Source organism: Odocoileus virginianus, chromosome 19 (genome assembly GCF_023699985.2).
Source record: "Odocoileus virginianus isolate 20LAN1187 ecotype Illinois chromosome 19, Ovbor_1.2, whole genome shotgun sequence".
NCBI lineage: Eukaryota > Metazoa > Chordata > Mammalia > Artiodactyla > Cervidae > Odocoileus > Odocoileus virginianus.
In genome coordinates, this window is record NC_069692.1 from 36,057,060 (window position 1) to 36,071,915 (window position 14,856).

Sequence of the window (14,856 nt, forward strand, 5' to 3'; positions counted from 1 at the left end):
AGATGCCTGGTACCAAGTAAGTACTTTATACATTTGTTAATATAATCCTTGTAGCAATGCTGTGATGAAAGTTGTATTATTACCATCCTCAGCTTTATTCTTCTCATCTTCAAAATGAGTGAGGTGTACAAGTTTCCTAATCGTACATAGCTAGTACGGAATGGAGCCAAGACTGAAGTCCAGCTCTGACACCCACGTGTTTGCTCCTAGCTGCTCTGCTTATCTGACCGGGGACCTATCACGTGAGCAGAGTGGAGGTGATGCTGGGCAACACGGCTCCAGCAGTTAATGGGGACAGAGGTGAGAACTGGGTAACTCCTTGACCAGGCTAGAGTAGTCTGTATAATGAAATGCCTGAGAATATCATGGATGCTTGGGTCATCATGAAGGAAATGTATATTTTATAGAGAGAATGAAACATTTTGTCAAAAAATTGAACATGGGAGAAAAGAACAAGACATTTGATATTCTGTATTGGGGAAAAGAACATGATGGTGCCTCTTACTAGTAAAAATTGGTAGTAGAGTTGTTTAATTAAAAAAGAGAAGGAAATGCTTCTATTGCCCAATTCTGCTGTATGTATAGAATGTTCTTAATAGTCAAGGGATGAGGGAGAGGATTGGTTCTTGGACACAGGGCAGGGACTGGTGATGTGAAGGGTATGAGGAGGTTGTGACTCAAGGCAGTTAGGCTGGGTAAGCTTGTATGACGGCATGTAAAGGGGAAAAAAAAATGAAAGTTTTAGTCATGTCTGACTCTTTATGACCCGTGGATTGTAGACCACCAGGCTCCTCTATTCTTGGGATTTCCCAGGCAAGAACACTCGAGTGGGTTGCCATTTCCTTCTCCAGGGGCTCTTTCCAATCCAGGGGTCCAACCTGGGTCTTCGGCATTGCAGGCAGATTCTTTACCATCTGAACCACCAGGGAAGCACCGATACATACTTGGAATGAAAAAAATAGGGCCAGAACAAAGATGAAGAAAAAAAACTCTTACATTAGAGAAAAAGGGGAGGAAAGAGAGAGACCATGAATCATTCCAATGACAGACTAATAGATCTGAAATAAATTTTTGAAAGAAAAGAATCAGATATGTTTTATATAACTGTTGAAGATAGAATGTTTCACTGTGCTGAACAATATCAGGGTATAATTTTCAGTTAATTGTAGGCTGGTGGAGATACCACTTTTGTGAAGCCTACTGTATCTCCCTTCTCCTTGTGTTTGAATTTCTTTTCTTCAAAGTGCAACCCAGGGCTGTAACCAAGTGCCAAGTCCCATTCCAACTCTAAAATTTACCACACTGGCCCTTTGGGAACCTCGAGGATAGAAAGACTATGGTTTTAAATTATCTCCTTTCCCTCCTGCAACTCTTCACTTGGTGAGGCCAGAATATACGCCTGACTCTCTCAGATGATTGAGTGGCTGCCGGTCTTCATGGGACAATGGTTTAGAAAAAGCCTCTCTCACTGATTTCAGGGATTTTGCATATAGCATGGGAGTTTTCAGGGCATTTTGCCTTGCTGTAGCCCACCCCTCCAGGATTTCATGGACCAAGTGACTGTGTATAAGGAAGCTCTACCTGGGGGGAGAGCCTCCCTATTAACCCACTGATTTTCAAGAGGGCAAGTCTGAGCCCATAGAGATGTTCTCAAGATTACTCCTTGTTGAGAGTCCTGCCTTTAAAGTCAGCTTCCTTCCATTGCATTGTCCAGTTGCAATGGGAGTTTCTGTGCAGTTTAAAAATTATTACCCAATCCACAGTCTGGAGGGTGTATAGTAAACTTCTGTGTTTTGCTAAATTGCTGTAGTCTGCTATTTCACACAACATATGCTACTGACATTTGACCCAGAAAAAACTTTTTTCTCAAAGTAAATGGTTACTAAGGAGATCACAACTATTTGACAAGAACCAAACATAGTCTAACGTTTGGAGAAAGTGCAAGGGAGAAAAACAATATAAGTTGTGGTATACTGCTGAGGTCCTTTGTATTTCTCCTGATTAACATTTGCCTGATAAATTACTTTCTGGAAATAAACTGTAATTCCTCAACAATAACGTATGCTTCTTAAGACCAGGGCATTCAATAATGAATGGGGCCTAGATAAAATAGGTTCTAAAAATGTAAATTTTACTTTATCAGATAAATGTTACGTTTTCTTAAAAAGAGCCTCTTTAGAGTGCCATACTAAAATATTTGCAGTTGAGGTAGTATGATGTCTGGGATTTGCTTACAATAACCTGTGTTTGAGGGGAAGGGAATAACTAGAGGTATAGGGAAAGAGATTGGCCCAGAGTTAAAAATTAATTGAATTTAGGTGATGAGTACATGTGTTTATTGTACTTCTCACTGTACTTTTACATATGTTTTCCAGCTTGAAAAGCTAAAAATAATAGCACAAAATGGTCACTCTTAGAGGCATTTAATTCTTGTGAATATGACTGTCTTCCTCAAAGACAGATGATCCAAAACTTCATAGCAACCATACAGTATACTTACTACTTAACACTGCCCCTGGGTATTTATTTAGCAAGAAATGTTGGCAAAAAGTATTGATATATTTTTCAGGAGAAACCTGCAAAGAATTCAGCCTGATTAAGCCACATGTGGAAGAATCCATAGCACATCCACCTGCATTTCTACGGAAGCGTTCTCATGGGTCAAGAGAGCCATGTGTTCAGACGCCAGAAAAAAGTGAGGTTCTAAAAAGAGAGGACAGTGTGAATAGAAGGTAGTTTTTATTAGTCTCTTTGAGGCTTGGCATCAAATTCATGTCATGGATGTTTATAGAATTTATTCAATTAGGATTCTCTTGAAAATTCTAATAAGTGCATTTAAAATTCTCTTCTTTTGCAAAATACCAGGGATTACTGAATTGGATTATAATTTCCTCCAGAAAAACAACAGCACTCCCAATGTACTAATTTTTTTTTTTTAGTTAGTCACTGCCAAAGCACAGTTCCCAGACAGAGTGTGCCAAATTTCCAGCAAGATCGGCAGCTACGGCTTAAAAACAATGTTCGTTCGAAACTATTGTTGGTGCAGGTGCATTTTCACATATAGGCAGAAAGAGAGATGGATTAATCAACCTTTTATGAGGGAATTATGCTATAATGCTATAAGCTCAGGCTCTGAAGCCAGACTGCCAGGAAGAATCTCAACATTCTCTTTCTGTGTGGCCTTGGGCAAGTTTTGAAACCTTTTCATGTCTCATTTTCCCCTAACTCTTTCATAGTGCAGGGGATTAACTAGGTTAATATTCATAAAGGCTCCGGAACAGAATTAGCTCCTGCAGTCACAGAGCTTATAATAACAGATATGCTATTAGATGAGGAGGAAATGGCAACCCATACCAGTACTCTTGCCTGGAGAATCCCATGGACAGGGGCCTGGAGAGCTACAATTCATAGGGTCGCAGAGAGTCAGATACGGCTGAGCAGGAGCACATTAGACATCAGTCCTAGAATATTGGAGCCTGAAAGACTAAACTCTCTAGTCTAATCCTCTTATAGCGGAGGAGGCTTGAACGAATACCAATGTCCAGGTTCCACCCTCAGAGTGCTGGGGTAGGGCCCTTGAGTGTCGAGTGTGCAACCAGAGGTGAGAAAGTTGGCTTGAAAGTTACAGAAAACTGTCCTATTGCAGGTCCTTCTGCTTAACTAGACTCTCTGACATCTGGATGGAACATTCTATGGAGGCTTTCAGCCCTTCACCCAATGTCTGTGCATCTGTTTCCACTATGTTAAAACAAAGCAACGCAAACATATAATTAGCATGCTCATACCTAGTATTTATTACTGTGAAAACCTCTGATTTTTCTTTCCCAGCTTAAAAATAGTTGTTTGCTTTAAAATGCCATGTGCAAAAAGGCCAGCATTGCGAAGCATAGAGATGAAAGCAATTTACCTAAATCTGAAGTTTAGCAAAGAGCCTGGACTAAGCTAGAAATGTCGCTTTAGATGGTAACAATTTTCTGCCACCTAGTGGATAATTCAGAGAATAAACTGGTCTTAATTTTTAAAAAATCAATATTGTCACAAAGCTGTGGCTTCTGAATGTCCTGCTATGGGAAGGAAAGGTTTAGTGTTAGTTAGACAAATAGTTTTCCACAAATTGTCTCAAAGATAGTCTTCCATTTTTATTGATTTGTATGTGTGTTAATATTGCTAAAAAAAATTGTGGATACACAAAATAGAAATCCAAATATGCCCAGTTCCTTTATGCTCATCACTCTTATGGCAGAAAGCGAAGAAGAACTAAAAGGGCCTCTTGATGAAAGTGAAAGAGGAGAGTGAAAAAGTTGGCTTAAAACTCAACATTCAGAAAACTAAGATCATGGCATCCGGTCCCATCACTTCATGGCAAATAGATGGGGAAACAATGGAAACAGTGAGAGACTTTATTTTTTTGGGCTCCAAAATCACTGCAGGTGGTGACTGCAGCCAAGAAATTAAAAGACTCTTTTTTGGAAGAAAAGCTATGACCAACCTAGACAGCATATTAAAAAAGAGACATTACTTTGCTAACAAAGGTCTGTTTAGTCAAAGCTATGGTTTTTCCAATGGTCATGGATGAAAGTGAGTGAAGTGACGTGAAAGTTGCTCAGTCGTGTCTGTCTCTTTGTGAACACTTGTACTATACACTCCATGGAATTCTCTAGGCCAGAATATGGGAGTGGGTAGCCTTTCCCTTCTCCAGGGGATCTTTCCAACCCAGGGATTTCCTGCATTGCAAGTGGATTCTTTACCAGCTAAACCAGAAGGGAAGCCCATGGATGTGAGAGTTGGACTATAAAGAAAGCTGAGCGCCGAAGAATTGATGCTTTTGAACTGTGGTGGTGGAGAAGACTCTTGAGAGTCCCTTGGCCTGCAAGGAGATCAAACCAGTCCATCCTAAAGGAAATCAGTCCTGAGTATTTATTGGAAGGACTGATGCTGAAGCTGAAATTCCAATACTTTGGCCGCCTGATGGGAAGAACTGACTCAGTGGAAAAGACCCTGATGCTGGGAAAGATTGAAGGTGGGAGGAGAAGGGGATGACAGAGGATGAGATGGTTGGATGGCATCACCGATGCCATGGACATGAGTTTGAGTAGGCTTCAGGAGTTGGTGATGGACAGGGAGGCCTGGCATGCTGCAATCCATGGGGTCACAGGGACTGAACTGAACTGAACTTAACACTCAATTCCAAAAGTTTGCATACTTACAGGTCTGTGATATAGATGGATGTATTTATATTTGGCTCTTATAAAATTTTTTCTGTACTAGAAGAAATTAAAATATTGTCTACACAGAAGCTATCTACAAAAACATTCTTAGGACCAATAAGTGAGTTTAGCAAAGGTCTTCATAAAAATCAACTGTATTTCTGCAAACAAATAATGAACAATGGTGAATTCAAGTTTTAAAAAATAAAACATACACAAGCTTCAAAATAACTGAAATATTTAGATATAAATCTAATAAAACTTAACTAGGATCTGTATGCTTAAAATAACCATTAAAATACCCATCGCCAGACAAATAACTATTCCGCAACCTAGGCAATTAGCTACCAGTCAAAGTATAAATAAGGCTCAATAAAAGTTTAGTAACAAAGTAGTGTTCAAAATAATAAACAACATTGCTTTACTTAAAAAAAAATTGAACTTTTCGTTATTGGGAGTGGTAGTGTCAAAGCTTAAGAGCATGAACTTGAAAGCCAAACCTCCTGATTTAAAATTCAGGCTCTCCCTTGCACTAACCGTGATAACTTGGAGAACTTACCTCTGTGCCTGGACTTTCCCATGTGATAAGGATCATACCTCAGAGGGCTGCTGAGAAGATGAAATTCAGTCAAAGTCCTTAGTGTCAATGGCATTAGTAATTTTACTAATTTAACGTTGTTGTTACTTTAACTATTTAACATTTTTCAAAACAGTGTTAAAACATTTAACTGTTGAAAAATGTTGTTGTTTACGTGTGTATCAGTATTTATGGGGAAGAAGTTCAGAAGTGGTTTGCTCTGAGACCAAATTCACTTAAAAAAATTAACAAGCATTTGTTTAGGCTTATTTTATACTCAGCATTACAGGGACTACAAAGCTGAATCAGACATTTCCCTGTTTTTGAGTCAATGCTCTCATAAATTAATGGGGGAGAATTAACTATAATTCAGAGCAAATATATTGAGTGTGATACTAGAGTTGTCATCAAGTACAGAGGTGAGAGAGGGTGTTTCCAGCTGGAGAAGTTGACTTATGAGCTGTAGCTTAAATAATGGATAAATTTTAATGGAAATTAAATTGCCTAAGTGGAGATGGTAGAGAGGACTCCATTTTTTAATCTTTTAAATTTTTCTCTGAGTATATTTTCTTTTAATGGAAATGGAAAGGCATTTTATTTTAAATATAGCAATGTGTATGAACTTGCAGTGTGTATGAACTTATTTACAACACAGATACATATTTTAAGCAAAGGAATCAAGTTGGGAAAAAATATAAGACATTTATTTTGCATTCAACGAGTAATAAGATTCAGTTAAAGCAGAAGGTTTCTTCATTCTTTCATGTAATACTAATTTGATCATCTACTCTGCCAGGCTCTGTTCTAGGTATATGTATGATGTAGACAAAGACTCTGTCCTTAAGAATGCACAGTCCACTGCAGAAAGAATCCTGAGAGAGATGTCTGGGAAGAGAGGGTGGGACTAGATTTGGGAGGAGACCTAATGAAGAGCCAGCAAAGGCTGCTGAATAAGATGGAGCCACGATCAGGTGCTACCTGAGAAATAGTTATCTGGTGAAGGAAGTGTGCATAATAGATGTAGAGATGAGGCCACAGGGGCACAGAAACATATTTAAGTAGGAGGTAATTTAAAACGACCGGGCAAGAGGTCATGAAGCCATGAACTGTGGGAGCAAAAAGGAGAAAGACTCAGAAGACATCCAACAGGTGGAGCAGGACTTGGACCAGCAGAAAGAAAACATATGAAAAATAATGTCAGATGGCTTGCTGCAGAGAGAGAAGGCAGAGTTACATAGTGTATTGTGAGCCTCACTGGCAGCGTAGACTCTGGAGTCAGACCTACCTGTATCATAATGCCTCAAGCCAAGTATTTTCTCTCTTTAAACCTTTGTCTCATCAGCCCAGCTGGAATAATTAAAAGTACCACTTTATTAGATTGTTGTCGGAAATAAACACAGGTACTTCGCACACCACTGCAGACACGGTGAGGGCATGGTCCTGGAGGCTGTTCTTGGGGAATGTTAAGGCTGAGCAGAGGCACCTCCACTTGCCTGTGTTTAGCATCAGATGTGCTTGTGGGGTGGCTTGCCAGGTGGCACTGGTGGTAAAGAACCCACCTGCTATGTGGGAGACATAAGAGATAATGGGTTTGATCCTTGGGTCAGGAAGATCCCCTGGAGGAGGAAATTGCAACCCACTCCAGGATATTTGCTTAGAGAATCCCATGGACAGAGGAGCCTAGCAGGCTGCAGTCCATAGCGTTGCAAAGAGTCGGACACAACTGAAGTGACTTAGCACACGTGTGGACTTGGAGGGGAGGTTGCTCTCACCTTAAAGCTGACCATGGTTCACAAAAAAGGTACTTACCCAAAAAGTTTTCAACAGTTATTCCATGTTAGAGAATGAACCGCAAATGAAAGGGCCTTATTTTGCTTTTGGGAATCCTAGCAGATGTGAATTTTGGTGATAACTCTCCTCGTAAACTGGCATAGGTCTCATTTACAGCAGCTAGAAACATACCTCATTTAAGGAAGAGAAATTTCATGAAAAACCTAAGAATGGGAACTGGACTAAAATTTCTATAGCCAGAGTGTTTTTAGTATCAGGATCTGTCTCTGAACATTTGCCAACTGAACACTTGTATTACCCTATCTTTAGAAGCTGCGTATAGAGCATAATATCAGGCAGCAGAATTGTGGGTGCTTGTTAAGGACCAGGCAATATGGATCAAGAAGTATGCCTAATCTAGATTAAAATCATTAACACTAGTAGGAAATTTCAGCAAGTTTCCTGGATCTAAGATAAATATATAAAAATCAATAGCATTTTTAGGTACCAGGAACAATTAGGATTCCCTGGTGTCTCAGTGGTAAAGAATTTGCCTGCAATGCAGGAGACCCAGGTTCAGTTCCTGGGTCAGAAAGATCCCCTGGAGAAGGGAATGGGAATTCACTCCAGTATTCTTGCTTGGAGAACCCCATAGACAGAGGAGCCTGGTGGGCTACAGTCCATAGGGTTGCACAGAGTTGGACACAGCTGAAGCTACTTAGCATAGCACAGATTTTCTAAAAAGACACCATTTGGACAAAAGTAATAGTTATGTAACCACTACCATCACTTCTCAAATTTCCCTTGTAACACACTCAATTCATACCCTCACCCCCAGCCTCTAACACCACTGATTTCTGTCTCTATAGTTTTACTTCCTCAGAAATTCAACTAAATGGGATCATCCAGTTTATAGTCATTGCCATCTGATTTTTTTATTTTTATACATGCTTTTCCATGCATTAGTAGTCTCTTACTTTTTATTCTTGGGTAGTATCTCACTGTATGGATGCACCCTGGATTTTTATCCAGTTACCCATTGACTATGCCAAAGCCTTTGACTGTGTGGATCACAATGAACTGTGGGAAATTCTGAAAGACCACCTGACCTGCCTCCTGAGAAACCTATATGCAGGTCAGGATTTTTATCCAGTTACCCATTGACTATGCCAAAGCCTTTGACTGTGTAGACCACAATGAACTGTGGGAAATTCTGAAAGACCACCTGACCTGCCTCCTGAGAAACCTATATGCAGGTCAGGAAGCAACAGTTAGAACTGGACATGGAACAACAGACTGGTTCCAAATAGGAAAACGAGTACGTCAAGGCTGTAAATTGTCACCCTGCTTATTTAACTTATATGCAGAGTACATCATGAGAAACGCTGGGCTGGAGGAAGCACAAGCTGGAATCAAAATTGCCGGGAGAAATATCCATAACCTCAGATATGCAGATGACACCACCCTTATGGCAAAAAGTGAAGAGGAGCTAAAAAGCCTCTTGATGAAAGTGAAAGAGGAGAGTGAAAAAGTTGGCTTAAAGCTCAACGTTCAGAAAACTAAGATCATGGCATCTGGTCCCATCACTTCATGGCAAATAAATGGGGAAACAGTGGAAACAGTGTCAGACTTTATTTTGGGGGGCTCCAAAATCACTGCAGATGGTGACTGCAGCCATGAAATTAAAAGACGCTTACTCCTTGGAAGGAAAGTTATGACCAACCTAGACAGCATATTAAAAAGCAGAGACGTTACTTTGTCAACAAAGGTCCATCTAGTCAAGGCTATGATTTTTCCAGTGGTCATGTATGGATGTGAGAGTTGGACTGTGAAGAAAGCTGAGTGCCGAAGAATTGATACTTTTGAACTGTGGTGTTGGAGAAGACTCTTGAGAGTCCCTTGGACTGCAAGGAGATCCAACCAGTCCATCCTAAAGCAGATCAGTCCCGGGTGTTCATTGGAAGGATTGATGCTGAAGCTGAAACTCCAAAACTTTGGCCACCTGATGCAGAGAGCTGACTCATTTGAAAAGCCCATGATGCTGGGACAGATTGAGGGCAGGAGGAGAAGGGGACGACAGAGGATGAGATGGCTGGATGGCATCACCGACTCGATGGGCATGAGCTTGGGTAAACTCCTGGAGTTGGTGATGGACAGGGAGGCCTGGCGTGCTGCGATCATGGGGTCGCAAAGAGTCGGACACGACTGAGCGACTGGACTGACTGACTGACTGACCCATTGATAAACACTTCGTTATTGCACCTGCATCCCCTGCATTGCAGGCAGGTTCTTTACCAACTGAGCTACCAGGGAAGCCTGTTACTATAATAATAAAGATGCTGTTAATTAATAATCTTTATTAATAAAGATTTGTATACAAAAAAGTGTGCTTAGATGTCTGTTTTCTGGAATTCCTTCCAAAGTAATTAAGTGAATAGTCTGAATCTATGTCCAGAGGGAAGTGATGCTCGTCAACAGAAAGAGAATGCTGAAATAGAGAAGCGGGGACCTCCGAGGACCAGCGCAGCCCACGCATGCTGTTATGGTAGATAAGAGAATTTAGGATGCTCAGAGCTGTCTGTACTCAGCAATAGGTTAAAGTAAAGCCTTCTGCACTTTTGAGAGACACAGAGAATGCACTCTGGAGTTTAAGCAAAGTAAGCACAATTACATTTCCAACTGTAAGCACATGATCCAAAACTTGCTGGCCGGCTGACTCCATATTTGGCAGGCGTATTTGGGACGGTCTGGCTTGACATAAAAGCTACTCTGCATGCAAAATCTATTTTGAGGAAAGAGGAAACTTCAAGTAAAGAATTATTATCCAGGGCACCTGAAGATTAAGTGTCTGAAGACACCCTTGTGAATTCTGGTTGGGACAAGTGCATCCTACAGATCAGTAGTCTCTGGACAAAGGAAACAGTGATGTCAAAATAGAAAATTCAGAGCTTGAAGTTGCAGGTGCTGATTTTCAGTCTAGCTGCTTCTCACATGGGCAACTTCATTTCACACAGTCAAGATGAGAAGCAAAAAGGATTTACATATTTATCATGGTTACTGATAACATAAAATATTATAATAACTCTTTCACAACTAACATTTAATTCAGTGAGTATTTATTGCTCTTCTACCAAGTGCCAGACATTTTGTTAAGCTCTGGTTTATAAATGATGAATAAAAGCGTTATCTAGGGGCAGAGCAAGGGTAGAAAGTAAGGTGACAGTAACTGATATTTAATTTTTTAGTAAGTGAAATGATTTAGGTAGATGTGAAGCAGCTTGCATCTATTTCATTTAATATTCAGAGCAGCCTTTTGAAGTTTATATTACAGATCCCCAATTCAAGATGGGAAAATCGAGACTCAGAGAGGTTAGTAGCTACCGAGTGTCACACACCAAGGGAAGTGGCAGGGCTGAGACCTCTACCTGGTAGGTCTGGCTCCAAAGACCATCATCTTTTAGTTAGATTTTCTCCCATTTCTGACTGTAATGTAAGTCGTTATTTAAACTGCTCACAAAATTGGAAAAGAAGTTGAGGAAAATGGTGAATTTTTTTCTAAGGGATATCAGTGAAGATTTGACATAGGCAATAACTTTGGATGTTGGAGGGTGATTAACATTTTGACAGGCAGGAGACTCCTAGGCATAGGAAGCATAAAGGAATGAAGCTTGTGGAGAATGACAAAAGCTTGCAAGGGAAAATTTTTAAATTGTGGCTTTTCTTATGAGAATTAGGTATAAGGGATTGGGGAGTGGGTGGGATCCAAGGCAGATTAAAAAAAATAGCTTTATAAGATGTACTTTAGATATCAGATAATTCACTGATTTCAAGGATACAATTTAATATTTTTTTAGTAATTTTACCAAGTGGTGGTGCCACCACCATCATAAATCAGTTTTAGAATATGTTCATTCCCCTCAACAAAGATCCCTCATGCCCTTCTCCCTGCCTTAGGAAAACATGGCTCTACTTTCTGTCTATAAATTTGCATTTCTGACATTTTGTATAAATGAAATCATACATATATTATCTTTTTTGTCTGGTTTCTTTCACTTAGAATGACGTTTTCAAAGTACATGTTGTGGCATGTGTCAGCACTTCATTCTTTTTTTATGGTTGACTAACATTCCATTGGGGAAAAAAACATTCCATTGAATGGTTATGCTGTGCTTGTTTATCCATTCATAAATGGAATGCTTGGGTTGTTCCACTTCTTTGGCTATCAGGAATAATGCTACTAAGCACATTTATGTGGATGTATGTTTTCATAGCTCTCAGGTAGATAACTGGAAGTAGAATTGCTGGGCTGTTAGATAGTTTTATATTTAACCCTTTGAGAAACTGACAAGCTATTTTCCAAAGTGGCTGCATCACTTTACATTCCTGCCAGCAGTGTATGAGTGTTCCTATTTCTCTACATCGTAACAGCACTTGTTGTTGCCTGACTTACAGATCACAGTCCTTCTAGTCCTTGTGAAATGGTACCTTGTGGTTTTCATTTGCATTTTCTTAATGACTAATGGTGTTGAGTGTCTTTACATGTGCCCAAGACATAACATCTCAAGACTCTGTTTGGATGATACATTTAACTAAGATGCAGAACATAGTAAGTGGAATTTGTAGGAAGAATAATCAAGTTGTGAGCTGTTCATGTGATACTGAGTTGCGGATATTCAGAGGCAGAGGAAAACTCAGGCCTGGAACTCAGAAGAGAATTGAAGGCAGGACATGTATAGTTGGGCTCAGTTACACAGAAAAGGCAATTGAAGTCAAGAAACTATGAGTTCATTGACAGAGAAAATGTAGGAATATCTTTTTTAAAGAAATGGATAAAGGGAGGTCTGACTTTAGGAGACATAAGAGAGACAAGTACCATGGATGCCACTGGAAGACAACTTTTAAATTTTGCTGATGTTCATATTTTATTGTACTTCCTTGCAGTGTTTTTCTTCACACATAAATTAATAAATTTAGTAACATGGACATATCATACATATTTAATAATATTTTATTTATACTCAACCTTGAGTCATGAACGTTTTCATGTCACTAGTCTTATTTTTTAATGGCTAATTTAAAGTATTTAATTATAAATAGATACCATAATTAATTTATTCTTATTTTGGACCTTATTAAAGAATGCTGAAGTAAACCTTTCAGTACAAAATATTTGTGTGGTTCTCCAATGATTTTCCCAGTATAAATTCTTAGAAATTGGAACTTCTTGTTAAAAGCATATAAAAAAATTAAGACTCTTTTATATACATTACCAAATTTCTTTCCAGAAGTACCTCTCTCCCCCCCCAGCAGTGTACAAAAATAATGAGCCAAATGTATCAAATATGAAGAGAGTATCTTATAGATGTAAGGAAAATATTTAACATTATTATTCTTTTAGGAGATCTGTTTCCAAGATTGCCATGAGCACCTATTGATGGCAACTAACTGGAGAATTTTGTTTTTAATTTTTAAAATTATTTAAGGTGTATTACATGGTAATTGGATAGATACATATAAAAATCAGCATCTCTCTATATCCACACACACACACACACACACACACACACACACACACACACACATATATAGTGAAAAGATTACTATAGTCAGATTTTGAAGGAACAATGGAAGACCAATAATAGTAAATACCTCACAACAGCATTGGAACTGTGAATATTATTGACTTTGGTGACTGTGTATCTGTTGGTAGTATTTGAGAGTAATTTTCCCTTGAGAGAGGTTATGCATGCATGCTAAGTTGCTTCAGTTGTGTCCGAGTCCTTGTGACCCTATGGACTATAGCCCGCCAGGCTCCTCTGTCCATGAGATTCTCCAGGCAAGAATGCTGGAGTGGGTTGCCATGCCCTCCTCCAGGGGATCTTCCCCATCCAGGGATCGAACCCGTGTCTCTTACGTCACCTGCATTGGCAGGTGGGTTCTTTACTACTAGAGCCACCTAGGTGACAGATATCAAATTGTAGTTCTCATGTCAAATTTTATCAAATTTTCTTTTCCTTTGTCCATTTACATTGCTTTCTTCAAATGCCTTGTGGTTTTGAAAATGTTTTATTATACTATAGGGAAAAATGTCTTTAAAATAAATTAAATTTTCTATTTTTTTTAGGAATGTTAATTTTTTATCACCACTCTTTTTTTCTTCATTTCTTCTTTATTCATACTCCCTCATTTATTTCCTTGGGTTAGAGTTCTCAGATAAATAGTTTCATAAATGATGCTACAGAGGCAAATCAGGAGTAGGTTGTCACTTGTATAAATAAAGAATAAACCTTCGGGATTCGGTGTGTGGACTTCCATAAATGTCAAACCTAATTTTTGTTTTTAGATGTAATGGGAATAGCATTTAATGTCACTGTTTGAGTCATTGGATGGATGTCTGTTGAGCTCATTAACGTTCCTCATTCAGAGAACCCTTTATGGACATCCACTCCATAAGTTTATTACCATTCGTGGGAAAATATTTGACCCAAATACTCTTTGCTTCTCTGTGGCATGGATCATAATTCTATCACAGTGAGCTGTTTCCTTTCTCAACCACAGAGATGTACAATCCAGGCATTCTGAGTACGCATAAACTCTGTTATTTCCTGTATAAACTGAAACTTGAGCTTGAATTATTTTTATTCCTTTCCCCTCTTTTTTGATTATCAATTTGAGGAATATCTCCTCCAACCCCACATTTAACAGGTGTGTGTGAGTGTGCTCGGTCGTATCTGACTCTTTGCGACCCAATTGACTGTAGCCTGCCAGGCTCCTCTGTCCATGGGATTCTCCAGGCAAGATACTGGACTGGGTTGCCATTTCCTTCTCCAGGGATCTTCCGGATCTAGGGGTCAAACCCACCTCTCCTGCTTTGGCAGGCAGGTTCTTTACTGCTGAGTCAGCAGGGAAGTGTGATCCATCTCCTTTTCTTCTTAGAAAGAGGACCACAAAGTTCCCCAAACATTTCTTTACAGTTGTTCCAGCTGACTTTTGGAATGTTTCTGGTAAGACAGTGAAGATCTAAAGATCTGATAGTTCGGGGGGAAGAGCTTCATGATAAAAGTACATCCCTTCAAGTATAAGTTCTACTAATATTCTCACCATTTCATTGAAGAAACACCATTCCAAGACGTAAATGTTTATTGAGGATCCATAAGAATTTCATCATATTTCAAAGCTCTATGGCTTAAAAAAATGCACTAGAAATGGTGAGAGATATTTTTCTAAATGTTTTTTTGTGGAATACATTCTGACATTAAATGAATCATCTAATGTAACCAGAGAGAATTTAATGGATGCTTG